We start from the raw sequence: 18,887 nt of genomic DNA, 5'->3' as shown, positions 1-18,887 counted from the left end.
AAGGCTTGTATAATCTCATTACGCAGAGACTTCTTTGTAAAATAAATCACCACATCTCTAGGCAAATTCTTCTGCTTAGCAATCCAAGAGTTAAGTCTATAAATTTTTTCCACTTCTCTGCGCAATTCTCCTTTATCCATATTCAGAACCACAGCTAAATCAGTAAGGACCACCTCCATCAAATCTTGATTCATATCTTCCTTGAGGCCTCTGATCCTCAAGGCGTACTCCATCTGTCTATACTGGAACATCAAAATATCTTCTTGTGAAGTCTCCACCTTCCTTTCCACATCTTGGATTTTATCATCAAAAGAATCAACTTTATCTTCGACTTCCTCCAGTCTTGCATCCAGCTTCACCACCACCGTAGCCAGGCCTGAGACTGCTGCAAGTATATCTTGTCACAAAATGTTGTTATTATCTTCCATTTGATCCTTTATCCCACTTATCTCTTCTTTAAAGTCAGATTTAATGTCTGATTTAATCTGTATAGCAAATTGCTTCATTTCCTCTCTCAATTGAGCTACAGCATCTCCCATTATGCCTCTAGCCTCTTGTGCTGAAAATCCTGGCAAAGGAGGGGAGGGTGGTGGCTGAGCCGGTGGTGCATGTTTAGATTGTTGTTGTGGTTGTGCAGTAGAGGTTATGGGAGAAGAAACCACCTTGGATGTTGTAGAAGGCGGCTATCTCTTTGAAGCCATTTTAAATAACCCAGTTCTCACTTCCCTTTCCCCCAAGAAAAAAGAAAGGAGGGAGAGAGAGAAAAAAAGTTTTTTTCTTCTTTTAAAAGAGACAGCAAAAGCACTATAATCCTTAGAAATCCAGAGAGAAAAAACCAAAAAAGAAATCAAGAAAAGGAATTCAATACCAAAGGCAAAAGCAAAATCCAGTCCTTAAAAAAAAATGAAACAAAAGGCAAGGAAAAAAAAACTCTGACACTTTCAAAGCGCCATCTTAATTCCTTTGTCCAAACTAATAAAAAGAACAAAGGAGAAATAATCAAAGCTAAATAAAAAGAAATTAAAAACCTAAACTATATAAAAAAAATCCTTTAAACCACTCTGTCCGTTATAGTAAAAAAACTACTCACCAATATGCTATAGGCAGGGAGATAGAAGCGGCGGTTTCTTTTGCTTCCTAGGAAGCAAAAACAGCTGGGAGGCGGAGATCAGCAGGAGCTCCGAGGGAACACTCCATTCACCCCCTCTAGGAAAAAATCCAGAGGGAGTACAGGGGTTCTACCTCTACTCCTGCGTTCTCTGTCCCTTCCCTTTGCCCGGGAAGGGAATTCCGAGCCGCGGGCCAGCTGATACACGCTGCGCTCCGTGGTTCTGACATCTTCCCAGCTAGACGGCTACAAAGTAGCCGCCATCGCCGTCGCCTCGTACCGGAAGCTCGGGAAGAAATTTATATGATCCAAGCACCAGGATAGAAATTGCAAAACCTAACATGGTATATAAATTAAACAAGGCTATTTATGGTCTGAAGCAGTCAGCCAGAAACTAGAATATCTGTTTAGATACTGTTTTAAAGGGTCTTGGATTTAAGAGTTGCAAAGCTGTAAAAGGAAAATTGATTAGTTTACATCATTGTTCTTCTGAGGATAATTTGGCAGACATGATGACTAAATTATTGGGTGGTGTTCACTATGGAGAATGTATTAAGTCAATAGGTCTGATGTCTCTTCCTGTCATGAAGGGAGGAGTGTTGGAATATTCATGAACAGGAAGAGTCATGTGGTAACTCAGTCAGCCAATGTGAAGAAAGTGCTACTGAGTCTGTGCAAAAGGTATAGAGTTAGAAGCTGAATTTTCAGTCTCAGGTTTGTCTCTGTATCTCTCTGTAAGAAGTCTTCATTTGTGCTATGTTGCTGTAAAGAAGAATGTATATAAATATAAATATAAAGAAGTTATTTTGAATCAGCTAAATGCAGTCAACTGTGACAGCTTCTGATTTATTTTTTCACCAATAGAGAAATTAAAATTCTCTAACAGACTACATTAGTGTTCTCTGATATCGTAAACTCCAATGGATTGATGCCACATTTCTGAGCATTTCCAGACTGGAAGTTCTGGAATTTGTTCCCCAATATTTCTGGAAAGTACAAGACTATGGAAAGTTGCTTTATACCGTGTTTCCCCAAAAATGAGACCCGGTTATATATATATATATATATATATATATATATATATATATATATAGCCTCTAAAAGAGGTACCAGGTCTTATTTTCAGGGGATGTCTTACCCATTTACCTTAGGACTGCCACAGCCAGGCCTCCCATGCCCCAACACCTGTCGCACTGCTGCCCAGTACCGCTGCTCGTGGCAGGAGGCCACGTGGCATGTTGTGCCATGGCACGCGACAGTGGCAGCACTGGCATGATGCTCTGCATGGCTTCCTGTCACAAGTGGCAGCACCACCACAATAAGCCACACGGCATCCTGCGGCAAGCGGTGACGGTGGCACCAGCGTGATTGGCATGACAACCCATGCAACCTCCTGCCATGAGCGGCGGCACTGGTACGATCGGCATGATGAGCCATGTGCCGTGACCGGCAGCACTGGTGCAATGAGCCATGTGTTGTGTGGCTGCAAGCGGCCACAGAACTCAGGCAGCAGCACATGGGAGGCTTGGCTGCAGAGATCCTAAGGTAAGTGGCTGCAGGATGCATAGGGCAGCTCCACCCACCCCACCCACCCCGCTCCCTCCCTAGCTTGATTTTTACATGTGTACCTCACCCCCAAACTAGGGCTTATTTGGGGGTAGGACTTAAATTAGGCGCATGTGTAAAAATCAACCTAAGGCTTATTTTCAGGGAAACATGGATAACATATAGAACTCAATAGTGTTATAATGTTGCAAAGAGCTTGCTACTCAAACTTACAGCAATTTTGGGAAGACTCTACCAGCAAATTACACTGAGAAAATACAGAGTTTGTAAGAAATGGAGCACTTTGGAATGAAACTGGTGAGCAAAACTGGCTTTTGGAAAAGTCTACAGTTAAACCTACCAATATTATCCTGAAATATGTTGATTGGTAGAATGAATTAAATGAGAGATGAAATGAAATGCCACATGTTTGCAGGAAAGAACAGAATCCCATACGCTGACAATGGTGTATGCTTGCAAAAAAGAGAGAGAATGAAATCCCTGAAAATTTGCCAGGAACATTTTTACATTATATGCAATCTCAGATTGCTGAGATTGAAGGGCCAAAAGGATTCTTTGTAATTAGTTTCTGAATCACCTTTTTGACACACCTTTCTTCAGCCATTTAACCTCTTTTCTGGGAGTGTTCTAACTTGTCCACAAAACTATAGTCAGGAAGAACAGCAGTTGTGCCTAATTTATAAAAATATATATATTCCATACTATATTTTCATTCAAATATTTCAGATCTAAAGTCTGGGTTAAGCTAAAATTTCAAATTTTGAGTTGATCATAGCATGGCTCTTACTATATTACACATATTTTTTGATATAAACCTTTCTTTCTATCCCCGGATGCATAGTCTTTGGTTTCTTATGAATATTTCCATTATTCATGAGTAACAACTTCAAAAAGAACTGTAGTCTATTGGCTAATCTGTAGCTTAATATGTTATGAAAGCATAGTCTATCTAAGATTTAGTATTTTTTTAAACCTGAGTGGCCAACTTGTAGCCTTACAACCATAAGCACATTTAAGGTGGTTACTGCTAACAGTAACTGCTGGCTTTATCTCAGTTTGGCCAAATATGTTTTGAATTAAGGTGCATGGTAATGCATAAAAGCCTAATGATTTAAGTCCGTGTAAGAAAAGCATCATATTGGTCTGTGATAGCCAAAATTAAGAAGAAGTCTGGCAACATTTTTTCAGATTACAAATGACATAAACTTTGATGAGTTACAGCTCATTTCATCAGATTCATGGAGTGGTTAAAATGATTCCAAAATGATGACCTCAAGATTTATAAAGGAGTGATATGGAAAATTGAAATGCTCTGATATTACTTTGTTTGGAGTCCAAATCTCAAATTTGTGTCCATTAATGAACCTGCATCTGCATAAACAAACCGTTTTTCCATCCCTTCTTATCTTAATCTGCACCCATTTGGCCACTTCATGCATCTGACACATTAAACTATGGCTCACAAAAATTTATGCCTTTGATTAAAATGTGTAGTCTGAAAAGGTGCTACCAGATTCCTTCTGATTCATGATTTAGGAAAAAGCAATCTCCATCCCACTGAAATGTCTTTAAAATATTATCCAACTGCTATTAGGGAACCTTGTCAGGAAACGCAAAAAAAAAAAAAAGTCCTTATAATTCATGCAAACCCTGACATGTTGTCTTTAAGCCACTCTAATTACAGCAGTTCACCAAAAAGCTTTCTATTCTCTGCTGTAATCCTTTTTGTTGAATGAGGATAAATTTAGTTTCTGATGAATTTGATTTGAGTTCAAGGTGGAATAAGGGAGATAGATGAGGGAGACTACTACTACTACTACTACTACTACTACTAGCACAATACCAATAAAGAGGAAAAATAACAGCTCCCAAAAGAAATCAGCATGGCTGCATAAGGAACTCTCTGATAAATTGAAAGATAAAAAAGACAAGTATAGAAAGTGGAAAGAGGGACACATAACTAAGTCAGAATATCAGCAAATAGCCCAAGCCTGCAAAGATGAAGTGAGGAAAGCTAAGGCTCAAAATAAACTAAGGCTTGTGACCAAAGTCAAAAATAACAAAAAAAGCTTCTTTCAACATGTAAAAAACAAGAACAAAGTGAAGGAAATTATTGGTCCACTAATGGGTGAAAGTGGCAAGGTGACAAGCAACAGGGAGAAAGCAGAACTATTTAACTCGTTTTTCGCATCTGTCTTTACACAAAGGGAAAAAACAGACCAACCTACCAAAAACAGTGCCACAAAAAAAAAACAGAATAGAAACGCAATTTAAGATAGGCAAGAAAACGGTAAGTGAGCACCTGTCCAGGCTAGACGAGTTCAAATAAACAGGACCAAATGGATTATATTCGAAGGTTCTCAAGGAACTGGCAGATGTGATCTCAGAACCATTGAACTACATTTTTCAAAGATCCTGGAGCACTGGGGAACTACCAGAAGACTAGAAAAGAGCTGATGTAGTTCCCATCTTCAAAAAAGAAAAAAAAAATGGACCCAGGAAATTACAGACCTATCAGCCTGACCTCAATACCTGGGAAGATCCTGAAAAAGATAATCAAACAACGAATCAGCGAACACCTAGAGGCAAACAAAGTCATTACTAACAGCCAACATGGGTTTGTCAAAAACAGATCATGCCAGACAAATCTTATTGCATTCTTTGACCAAGTGACAAAATTAGTGGACCAGAGGAATGCTGTGGATTACTTGGACTTTAGTAAGGCATTTCATAAAGTAGATCACAACCTACTACTTGATAAGATAGAAAAATGTGGGTTAGACAGCATCACCACCAGGTGGATCCGTAGCTGGCTCATCGGCCATACTCAGCATGTGGTCGTCAATGGAACCGCAACTAGATGGAGGGAAGTATGTAGTGGGGTGCCCCAGGGCTCTGTTCTTGGCCCAGTGCTCTTCAACATCTTCATCAACAATTTGGACCAGGGGACAGATAGAGAAATCATCAAATTTGCAGACGACACCAAGCTGGCAGGAATAGCCAACACTCCAGAAGACAGCCTTAAGATACAGGAGGATCTGGACAGACTTGAACACTGGGCACTATCCAACAAAATGAAATTCAATGGTGAAAAAAGTAAAAGTTCTAAATTTAGGCAAGAAAAACCAAATGCACTGGTACAGTATAAAGGGTACCTTGTTCTATAGTAGTAACTGTGAGAGAGACCTCAGAGGCCTAGTGAACAATCACTTAAATATGAGCCAGCAGTGTGCTGCAGCTGCCAAAAAGGCCAACACAGTGCTAGGCTGCATTAACAGAGAGATAGAATCAAGATCATGTGAAGTATTAATACTTTACAATGCCTTGATAAGGCCACACTTGGAATACTGCATCCAGTTTTGGTCACCATGATATAAAAAAAATGCTGAAACTCTAGAAAAAGTACAGAGAAGAGCAACAAAGATGATTAGGGGACTGGAGGCTAAAACATATAAGGAACAGTTGCTGGAATTAGTTATGTCTAGTTTAACAAAGAGAAGGACAAGGGGGGACATGATAGCAGTGTTCCAATATCTCAGGGATTGCCACAAAGAAGAGGGAGTCAAGCTATTCTCCAAAGCACTTGAAGGCAGGACAAGAAGCAATGGATTGAAACTAATCAAGGAGAGAAGCAACCTAGAACTAAGGAGAAACTTCCTGACAGTTAGAACAATTAACCAGTGGAACAACCTGCCTCCAGAAGTGGTGAATGCTCCAACACTGGAAATTTTTAAGAAGAGATTGGACAGCCATTTGTCTAAAATGGTGTAGGGTTTCCTGCCTGAGCAGGGGGTTGGACTAGATGACCTCAAGGTCCCTTCCAACTTTATTATTATTGTTGTTAGAGAATTTTAATTTCTCTATTGGTGAAAAAATTAAATCAGAAGATCTTACAGTTGACTGCATTTAGCTGATTCAAAATAACTTCTTTATATTCATATAAAAATATTTACAATACCATACATTCTTCTTCACAGCAACATAGCTCAATTGAAGACTTCTTACAGAGAGATACAGAGACAAACCTGAGACTGGAAATCCAGCTCCTTACTCAGTACCATTTTGCACAGACTCAGTAGCACTTTCTTCACATTGGCTGACTGAGTTACCACATGACTCTTCCTACTCATGAATATTCCAACACTCCTCCCTTCATGACAGGAAGAGACATCAGACCTATTGACTTAACACATTCTCCATAGTGAACACTACCCAATGGTTTAGTCATCATATCTGCCAAATTATCCTCAGAAGAACAATGATGTAAACTAATCAATTTTCCTTTTACAGCTTCCCTGACATTACAATACTTAATGTCTACATGTTTACTTCTGTTCTTCACCCTGTCACCAGTTGCCATTTTTATACAGGCAGCATTGTCTTCAAATACCTTTACAGATTCTTTTACATTAATATTTAAATCTTGCAATAACTGTACATACCTTTGGCAATACCTTTTTCTTATATACCCACTTACAACCCACAGCTTTGGTTCCCTGTGGCAAAGTCACTGATTTAAATACTTCATGGTCTCCCGTGGATTTCATCTCTTTATCCATGGCCTCCTTCCATCTTTCTTGTTCAGCTTTTGGTAATGCCAACACCTCTTTATAACTTCTTGGCTCATACCAAATATTGCAAACCTTTATTTTGCTGGCAGAATACCTCTCAGGCAGAATTCCTTTGTTACATCACTCTAACCTACGTGATATTAACTGCTCCTGTGTCTCAATTCTTTCTGGTTTCATGTCTTGTTCAGCCTCTCCTCCCTGAACATTGACATCTTCAATAATCATTTTTTATCATTAGATGAGTTATTGTCATTAAATAGATTACCGTCATTAAGTGAGACATACCCAGAATTTGCATTAATTCTGTCCCAATTTTGTTCTGCAAAATTAGCAGACCTTAAAATTACAATTCTTTTACTTCCATCACTAAAGCGATATCCTTTTGACCCTGGCTCATAGCCCACAAACCTGAGCTTTCTTGCCTTTTGCTATCCCTTTCTTCTGATTGCTTTCGGAATATGTACCCATGCAGTACTTCCAAAAATGCTCAAATGTGCCAGTGATGGCTTTCTCCCATATAGAATGGCATATGGAGTATTATTAATGGAGGAACTCCACAGCCTGTTAACTATATAATTGGCAGTCAATATGGCTTCTCCCCAATATGACCTGCTCATACCAGAATCCTCTAATAATGAATCTTTCATTGTTTGCAAAACACTATTCCTTCTTTTAACTACACCGTTCTCTACTGCTGTGTAAAGATTTGTACGTCTGTGTCTTATCCCTAAGTACCCCAACCATTGTTGGAATTTAGTTGACATAAATTCAGTACCTCTGTCAGTTTGCAACTGACATACTTGTTGTCTGTACCTTCTCTCTACAAAACTTACCCACTGTTTGAATTGTTGTAGCACCTCTGTCTTTGCTCTAAGCAAGTAGCAAAAACTATACCTGCTATAATCATCAACAATTATCAGTGCATATTTTGCTCCTCCCAAACTGGCTTGCATAGGTCCCACCAGATCTGCATGGACCAGCTCTAGAGCTCTTTTTGTTTGTCTTGTGCTATATTTACTAACTGGGAATGCCTTTGACTTCGATGTTTTGCATACTGCACAGTCCAAATATGTTTTGCATCCCTTCAAATTTAGCCCTTCTGCAAACTCTTGCATTTGCTCTAAAACTTTAAAGCTTGCATGGCCAAGTCTTCTATGTAGAAGATGAACACACGAATCATGCTCTGCAACATTCTTAAATATATGGGAACATTGAACCTTTTGTCCCTGCAATACATATAGTTTATCTGCCTTCTGCACAAATATTCCCATTCCTTTTGATGAGACACTTCCCATTTACAAAAATGATCTCAAAACCTTGTTTGTCTAAATTAGTCACACTTAACAAATTATGTTCCATCTCAGGTACACAAAACACATTGGTAAACTTTGATTCCAAATATGGAATTTTTACATTGCCTTTTCCGATGACTTTTGCTTTCTGGCCATTTGCCAAAGCCACAGCTTCTTGTGCTACTGGAACAAACCTGCAAAATAATTCAGTCAATAACAATTGTTTGACTTGCCCCATTATGTATTAGCCACTTGTCTCTGTTGTTGCTGTAGCAAACTTTTGCAACACCAGAATGTTCCTTTTGCAAATCAGTCCTTTTTGGTTGCACAAATGTCCTTCGCTGCAAATTGTTCCTCTGCAAACAGTTCCTTTTCAGATGTGTGTTTGCTCCACAAATGTAGCAATTCTTTTCTCGATGAGCAGCTCTCTGCTTATAAAATCTCTCCTTTGTTGCAACTTGGTCCGGGTCCGATCTGCTTGTTTCTTCTGCTCCGGAGACTTGCAGTCTGGAACCCCTCCTCAGGAATTTCACCTACTTGTGGCTGCTTCTAAAATGGCGCTTTATTTCTTCATTAAGCAAACATGCCTTTAAAGCTTCAAAATTTAATTCTTGCTCTTCTTTACACTCAAATATCGCAGAAACTGTGTCCCAGGTTTTATCTAAACTGTTCAACACCAATAAAACCTTCTGGGACTCAGGGAATTTAATCCCACGTTATTCTAAGTCCAAAAATAAATTTTGCATTTTATTTAAATGCTGTTCCACAGATTCACCTGGTTGCAAACAGGCCCTGTAAAGGTTTCTTGACAATTGCACTATATTGCATGAAGAAACATTCCCGTGCACAGCTCTCAACTTCAACCAAATCTCCTTTGCAGTCTTTAAATTTGCAACATTTAGAAATTGTTCATCATTTAAATTCAAGATGAGATTGATTGATCATGACTTTTCTGATGAGCACCTGCAACACTTGTGGTGGATTTTCTACGATAGACCACAGCTCTTTAGCTTTCAGCAAATATTCCATTTAGCAGCCCATACAATGTAATTCTTCTGCTTAAACAAGGCACACAGCTTTCCTTAAATTCCATTGCAGCCATTCTGCTAATTCTGCCTTGTTCTTATACTTTCTAAACACAGGCAATTTCTTTCTACAATGCAGTCCTTAGTAAGCTCTGGGCCCATAACCTGTTAGAGAATTTTAATTTCTCTATTGGTGAAAAAATAAATCAGAAGCTCTTACAGTTGACTGCATTTAGCTGATTCAAAATAACTTCTTTATATTCATATAAAAATATTTACAATACCATACATTCTTCTTCACAGCAACATAGCTCAATTGAAGACTTCTTACAGAGAGATACAGAGACAAACCTGAGACTGGAAATCCAGCTCCTTACTCAGTACCATTTTGCACAGAGTCAGTAGCACTTTCTTCACATTGGCTGACTGAGTTACCACATGAGTCTTCCTGCTCATGAATATTCCAACAGTTGTTGTTGTTGTTAACCCTGTAACCAGTGGTGAGATTCAAATAATTTAACAACCAGTTCCCACTGAAATCACAGAACCCTTTAAGAGGCGCATGCATAAAAACCAAACTAGGGCGGGGGGGGTGCCACATGCACTCCGCACCCAGGCCACTTCCTGCTTGTTGACCTCCCCGTTAGTTCAATGACCCAGCTGCCCGCCTGCCTCTTCCCTTTCACCCCCCTCCCAAGCCGGACTGCCATGCTATGAAGGATGAACCTTACCCAGTCCCTCTCTGCCGTTTCAGAGCCAGGGGGGAGTGACAGCGAAAGGCTCTGCTGCCACTGTGCAGCAACCACATCTGCCACTTGAAGGACTTTCTTCAGTCCTCACCACCCTTGGCGCCCCTGCTTCTCCCCACAAGTCACCTGCCCAGTGGTAGCCACCGCCTCCTTCTATGCTGACTTTCCTGTGGCTTGCACCATGATTGTGGGGCACAAACCTCCCCTGCCAGCTCCCTCTGCCAGCCTTGGTATCCGTCTCCCAGCCTTTAAAATCCAGAGCAGACACTCAAATCATACTGGTAGCTACCATATCCTCAGCTGATCAGGAGGAAAATATGTTTCTGGATTTTAAGGCAGAAAAGTTAAGGGAGGGGGACAATTTCAAAGGGCTTCCTCGAGAAAAAGAGCAAAGCTCTTCTGTTTGCCATCCAAAGCAGGTGCCGAGGCCAACCCTGCAGGAAGTGGATCCGCTTCTAAAGGGCTTTGCAGAACCATCAGGAAGAGGAGCCTGGCTTTTCTCACTCTGCTCCAGCTGGAGTATTTTCCTGGAGCTTAGCCTACTTCCATATGAAGCGTCCTTCCTTTCCTCCCTTCTGCTGGGAGAAAAGCAGTAGAAAATGGGGCTCCCATTTCCAGAAGGGAGACAGGAGATGCCAGCTGATGCAGGGTGGCAAAAAAGTGTGGTGGCAGTGACGGAGGGCTGGCGGAGGGAAACCAGAGCTGACAGAGGAAGGCAGCAGGGGAGGCTTGTGTAGATTTATCATAACCGGTTTATCGAACTCAACAAAAAATGAGGTATCGGTTCTACCGAACTGGTGCAAACCGGCTGGATCCCCCCACTGCCTGTAACCTGTTATAGGAGTGAACGATCGCTGGAACACTACCATGGCCATAACTTGGAAACAGAGTCATAAGTAGCTTTTGAGGAAGTTCTGTCATAATTTCAAAAGATCATTAAGCGACTGGTTGTAACTTGAGGATTACTTGTAGAGATACATTAACATTTTTGTCTGGACTATTTTCTTTAGGAGTGCACAGATATTGTATTTATGCTAAGGTGAGAGAAGTACACTGAGGAACTGAAGTGGAAAATAAGATATAGGAACTCGGTTGTCCCTTTGTATACTTATTACCATGGAAAATGTTCTAAGGGGTCCAGTCAGAAGGATACCACAGTAAAATTAGGAGCAGCTGAATATTCTATATTTGTTTCTTTTACATCTTGTTCTGAAGCATGCATTACAGGCTTTTATACACAGTGATTTCTGATTCACATAATACCATATTTAGGAAGGAAATCCTGTTTAAAAGATTTTTTCACCAACTCCCAAGGGTTCCTCATGCTAACCTTGTGCTGGCTATAAAAATAATATGTTTAAAAATAAGTGACAGATGTATATATAAAAGGCTTGCCAGCTGAGAACCAAACTAAAACTCTACTTTTATTTAGGATAAGCTCCACTGAACTCAATGAGACTTACATCTATATAGAAATATGTGGGATATCAGAGGATTGTGAATATCTTATATTCATTTCTCCATTGGCACAAGCAAGATGAACAGCATATTCATTTCATATAAATTTAATAAATAAAAATATAGGTGCTTCACACCCATCTTTAACATGCACATAACACTGTTTTTCATTTAAGCTGTTAAAGCAACAGTAAGCGGGGTATTTTTTGCATTCACAGAACTGAATCTGTGACTATCAAAGTAAACTGCAGAATGTAAAAAGGCATCCACAGATCAAAATATAAAGATGACTGTATGAAAGGACTTTGCTCATTTTTTTAATGTGACATTTTTATCACACTGCAAACATCTCTGAGGATGCAGGTTTCTAAAACAAAAATCAAATTTATGCATGTATGGAGAAATGTTTGGTGCACAAGCAGGTACATTTTTTAACATTTTGTTAAATGTGAAAAGAATTAACCTGAATGCTGAACTGAGTGAGCAGTCACAAGTATGAGATACTGAATGGCTTTCTGAGTGCCAAAGAATGAATATTTCTCAGTATTCTTGGAGAAAAAACAATTATGGTACATCACTTTGTAAACAGATCCAGTTTCCTAAGGAGCAGAATAACATGTCTTTATTTGTTCATTTAATTATAGTAATGTCTAGATTATTCTATTAGAAGTGGGGAGAATGCGAGTTAATCCAATTATTTTCCATTTAACCTACAATCCACCACACAGTTGGCCTTTCATGGACTAATATGTTTACAGGTTACATTTCAGGAGAATTAAATATTTAAAGAAAGAAAGAAATTTTCACCTAATTCATCACACTAGTGTTTACACTTAAATATATACAAGGAGTGGGAGCAGGAATCTGAGGGCAGTTTAACATCTTATTACCCAGGCAAAGAAGTGGGTTTTCCTACAGATACGCTAAACTGTTGGCTTCCATGCCAGGTTAGAGGCTCTCATATTGCAATTGGCTAAAAGCAATAACATCAAGAGCAAGACATTTTTACAAATGTCAAAAATAGAAAAACCACAATCATTTCTATAGCTTCTATGATAGGCATATCATCGCTACCCACCAGTTATGAAACTGCCTACTGGTGATTTTCTTGGCAATTGTCACATTACTTGGCATCTTCCATAAATGAGGAAGAATTAGTAAGAGGCTTTCACTAACTCCCCAGTAGACCACTATCATGTAGAGGTAGCAATTATTATATCAAGTTACAATGGTCATGGCTCCCTGCATCGGGAAACTCAACACCCTGGCAATGAAAACCACCACTTTACTAGTCAAACAGCCTGACATCTGCCAGGGTGAAGAGCACAAGAATAACATGCATGGCTTCATATCCCATTATAGGAACTATCATGAAAATTAAATGCAGAACTGGCTTCTATTTCTGTAGAACGTGATGGGAGTCAACATGGCATGGGATAAGAGATATAATTACCCCCATAAGATTTCAATGATTAGCTACCATGTTTCCCCAAAAATATAACCTGGCCATAAAATAAGACTTAGCTTGACCCTGGGCAAGCTGGATTGCTTACAGGGAGAGGCTGCACGTTGCAGGAGGACTGCAAAGAGCACGCCCGGATCCCTGCAGCTCCTGGAAGCTCCAAGCGCTGCTTTTCATGCCGTTTGGTTTCCCACTCCACCCCTACCAGGCTGATCTGGTGGGTGGGATTGCCTTCTATCTTCCCCACTGCTGCATTGGCAACTGACGCTGCCCTCCTGAGAAGTGGCATGGCAATTGGACGGCAGCCATACTGCGAATGGGGATAGATCATCCCCCCCAAAATGCCAAAACCAGCAAGGCAAACACTGTTTGCCAGACACAGCGCCAAAAACAGCAGCGCAAAAAGGGTGCACATGATTCCCTGCAGCTTCTCGCAAAGTTGGAATTGAAAGGCATGGGTGCTGATGGCAAGATGCCCACCTGCCTCACCACCCTGCCTCCCTGAGTCTCTGACACTCCATTTGCACCTTGGTGCCCTTCCTGCCGCTGCCCAGCATAGTCGCCCAGGGGCTTTAGGGGCTGGCCTGGCACAGGAAGGGCACGTGCCCCACCCGCCCTGGTACTGTACCTGGTCCGCCACCATGCTTTCATCACTGCGTTGCTTCTCCACCCTATGCACAGGCCCTGCCCCACCCCCATGTGCTTGCGGCCTACCGGTACAGGCAAAAAGTAAGCTCTCCCCAAAAGTAAATCCTAGTGCTTACTTCAGAGCCCAAAAGAAAATAAGACTGGGTCTTACTTTTGAAGAAACATAGTAATTATTTGGAAATTGCTATGGCAGAAATATGGAGTGTAAGCAGGATATGGTAGTGAAAAAGTAAGTTCAAAGTCCTGGAACATACCATTTTTGACCCTGGTATGATGCCACAAACAGCCCTTGTGCAGAATCTGGAGTCCTTTTAGACTCATAACTCCTGCTCAAAGAGCATAAGCAGTTACAGCTAGGAGGGCCTTCGCATAATTTCAGATTGCACACCAGTTGCATCTGTTCCCAGACTGGGAAACACTTTTCTCACTCATGTCCTGGTCATCTTCCTTGTATAGTACTGTAATATGCTCTTCATGGGGGGGAGGAGCATCCAGAAGCTTCAATTACGCAAAATGTAGCACTCAGAGTAGTTATATGCACACTTACATCAGTACATGCTAAAACTCTGCTCAGTGAGCTATACTGGTTTTCAGTTGAAATACAGGTGCAATTCAAGGTCCTGGTCATTACATTTAAAGCCCTACAGGGCATGAGACCAGGTTATTTGAGAGATTGCCTCTCCCTGGTAATATTTATCTGTCCCATCACGTCCAGAAGAGGTTTCTAAAAATCTAAGAAATTATTCTCTCCTTCCTTCACTCGGAATATATGACTGTCCCTGAAGAATTTATATTTTAAGCAATACATTTGAATTCCAGTTGATCTTCAGATTATAGAGAAGCAAAAGAGAGGGAAGAGAAATTATTCAACAGGGATTTAAAGATCTTGAATTAATGCCATCAGAAATTAAAGGAACAGTAAATGTACTGCTCAAAAAAATAAAGGGAACACAAACGTATAGGATCCTATACGTTTGTGTTCCCTTTATTTTTTTGAGCAGTATATATTCTCAGATGCATTATCAACATGCCTTTGCTAACACTGAATTGGGAACAGCAAGCTTTATTGTTTTGTGTAGAGTCAGGCTGGCCCCTAATGGTTATAAAAACTAATTACCAGCCTTGTAGCAAAATTTAAGAAAAAAGGTGGAACGAATTGAGCTTTATTGAACCATATGATTCAGTTTATATAGAGTTTATATCATTTGCATTTTATTTAAATGTTGTTCCACAGATTCACCTGGTTGCAAACAGGCCCTGTAAAGTTTTCTTGACAATTGCACTATATTGCATGAAGAAACATTCACGTGCACAGCTCTCAACTTCAACCAAATCTCCTTTGCAGTCTTTAAATTTGCAACATTTAGAAATTGTTCATCATCTAAATTCAAGATGAGATAAGCCAATGCTTGATCATGACTTTTCTGATGAGCACCTGCAAACACTTGTGGTGGATTTTCTACGATAGACCACAGCTCTTTAGCTTTCAGCAAATATTCCATTTAGCAGCCCATACAATGTAATTCTTCTGCTTAAACAAGGCACACAGCTTTCCTTAAATTCCATTGCAGCCATTCTGCTAATTCTGCCTTGTTCTTATACTTTCTAAACACAGGCAATTTCTTTCTACAATGCAGTCCTTAGTAAGCTCTGGGTCCATAACCTGTTAGAGAATTTTAATTTCTCTATTGGTGAAAAAATAAATCAGAAGCTCTTACAGTTGACTGCATTTAGCTGATTCAAAATAACTTCTTTATATTCATATAAAAATATTTACAATACCATACATTCTTCTTTACAGCAACATAGCTCAATTGAAGACTTCTTACAGAGAGATACAGAGACAAACCTGAGACTGGAAATCCAGCTCCTTACTCAGTACCATTTTGCACAGAGTCAGTAGCACTTTCTTCACATTGGCTGACAGAGTTACCACATGAGTCTTCCTGTTCATGAATATTCCAACAGTTGTTGTTGTTGTTGTTAACCCTGTAACCAGTGGTGGGATTCAAATAATTTAACAACCAGTTCCCACTGAAATCACAGAACCCTTTAAGAGGCGCATGCATAAAAACCAAACTAGGGCAGGAGGGGGGGCTGCCACATGCACTCCGCACCCAGGCCACTTCCTGCTTGTTGACCTCCCCCTGTTAGTTCAATGACCCAGCTGCCCGCCTGCCTCTTCCCTTTCACCCCCCTCCCAAGCCGGACTGCCATGCTATGAAGGATGAACCTTACCCAGTCCCTCTCTGCCGTTTCAGAGCCAGGGGGGAGTGACAGCGAAAGGCTCTGCTGCCACTGTGCAGCAACCACATCTGCCACTTGAAGGACTTTCTTCAGTCCTCACCACCCTTGGCGCCCCTGCTTCTCCCCACAAGTCACCTGCCCAGTGGTAGCCACCGCCTCCTTCTATGCTGACTTTCCCGTGGCTTGCACCATGACTGCGGGGCACAAACCTCCCTTGCCAGCTCCCCCCACCAGCCATGGTATCCATCTCCCAGCCTTTAAAATCCAGAGCAGACACTCAAATCATACTGGTAGCTACCATATCCTCAGCTGATCAGGAGGAAAATATGTTTCTGGATTTTAAGGTAGAAAAGTTAAGGGAGGGGGACAATTTCAAAGGGGTTCCTCGATAAAAAAGAGCAAAGCTAGGAGGGCCTTCGCATAATTTCAGATTGCACACCAGTTGCATCTGTTCCCAGACTGGGAAACACTTTTCTCACTCATGTCCTGGTCATCTTCCTTGTATAGTACTGTAATATGCTCTTCATGGGGGGGGGGAGCATCCAGAAGCTTCAATTACGCAAAATGTAGCACTCAGAGTAGTTATATGCACATTTACATCAGTACATGCTAAAACTCTGCTCAGTGAGCTATACTGGTTTTCAGTTGAAGTACAGGTGCAATTCAAGGTCCTGGTCATTACATTTAAAGCCCTACAGGGCATGAGACCAGGTTATTTGAGAGATTGCCTCTCCCTGGTAATATTTATCTGTCCCATCACGTCCAGAAGAGGTTTCTAAAAATCTAAGAAATTATTCTCTCCCTCCTTCACTTGGAATATATGACTGTCCCTGAAGAATTTATATTTTAAGCAATACATTTGAATTCCAGTTGATCTTCAGATTATAGAGAAGCAAAAGAGAGGGAAGAGAAATTATTCAACAGGGATTTAAAGATCTTGAATTAATGCCATCAGAAATTAAAGGAACAGTAAATGTACTGCTCAAAAAAATAAAGGGAACACAAACGTATAGGATCCTATTCTCAGATGCATTATCAACATGCCTTTGCTAACACTGAATTGGGAACAGCAAGCTTTATTGTTTTGTGTAGAGTCAGGCTGGCCCCTAATGGTTATAAAAACTAATTACCAGCCTTGTAGCAAAATTTAAGAAAAAAAGTGGAACGAATTGAGCCTTATTGAACCATGTGATTCAGTTTATATAGAGTTTATATCAGTTTATATAAAATAATCACTGATATTGGCCTAGAAAATTAACAGGTGTTTGTGGCAGCTGAGCCTGTCATCCAATTTTCTATTGGGTATGCATGTTGCACTAGGAAAAATGTCATTCTCCCAACATGTTCTTAATAAAAAATAAAAAGAATACAAGAATAAAAGAATACAATGACAATATATACTTGGAATTGGTAGCGGCAAATATTATTTTACTCTGTAATAGTAAAAATATAATAGAATGTATATAATAATATGAGAAACCAATGTGGCATAAATCAACTGTTCCAAGTCTTCTATATCAAACAATGTATTCAAATATTACTTTTGAAAACAATACACCAAATATTCTTGTCTAAATAAAAATTGCTGATGATATTATTCTGAAGAGATGAGTTAGCAAGTGGGGAATAACTTTGAATCATTCAGAATCTCTCAGCCCAGCTTAGTTCATATGATTGTTACAATAGTAAAAAAGAAAGGAAGATAACCTCTGCATTAGTTACTTGGAAAAAAGGAGACAAATGAATGTTTGTCTATAAATGAGTATGATTTTGCTTTTGCTGACTTGTATACCACTATAGAGATCGTTTATATTGCTATATTACTTTTCTACTAGACTTTGTTAATCATTATTTAAATTGGATATTCCTTCCTGAAAATTGCTACTGGACATCTTCATAAACCAGCCTTTCTCAATTTTAACTCCTCAGATATGTCAAAATTAAAGCTCCCATTGGCTATGTAAGGTTGGGAAACACTGCTATTGGCCACTGTTTCTTTGAGCTATCTGGATCCATATGTAGTCTGGACAGAAAAAAATAAACATCTTATGGTTATGAACTATTTCAAAATAGAAATACTGTCCCACAGCAGAAATAGGAATGGACTCAAACCCAAGACCAAGTTGATGTTCCAATTCAACATTCATATTGCCTACTTTGCTGTCTATGTGCATTCAGTTGCATATAGATCTACTCTGGTGTGTAAATATATCTCTTCAAAGTTATCACTCGTACTGTATTCAAAGAAAAATAGTGCTATTTTAAGGGCTATAATTCTACACTCATGATATGGGTATTCATAGTCATGTGTCAAAAAAGCCAAAATTGCACAACGATCAAAACTTCACACCTTGAGAAAAAGGGAATATTTGTGTTTCTTATCTAAAGAACATAGCAGACTTGAGACTTCGAGTAGTTGAAATCTAATTAATAAGAAATTAGTCTACAAAAATTCCTAAAAGTTCAGATTTATACTGAAGAATTCCTGCAGAATAATCCCTAAAGACTATTCCTAATTCTAAAATGTCAACTTCAGAAATAGTCTCTCGATTTGTCAAAGTGTTCATACAAACATCTTATTTTCTTTATTTTTTTGTTATTTCTAACATATCTAAGTGGCTTATTGTATCTCTAGTAAGCATACACCAATAGGTATTGTACAATGGGTTAATTATTTGTGTGTTAAAGCACTATTCCATGGTCATATAATAGACCATATATTTAGTTATTGATTGAGACTTCAAACTATTTAAGTGACTAT

This window comes from Crotalus tigris, unplaced genomic scaffold (genome assembly GCF_016545835.1).
Source record: "Crotalus tigris isolate CLP2741 ecotype Arizona unplaced genomic scaffold, ASM1654583v1 scf7180000017666.27876245, whole genome shotgun sequence".
Classification (NCBI taxonomy): Eukaryota; Metazoa; Chordata; class Lepidosauria; order Squamata; family Viperidae; genus Crotalus; species Crotalus tigris.
The sequence above is the reverse complement of the archived record's forward strand: the minus strand, read 5'-3'. Positions refer to the sequence as shown.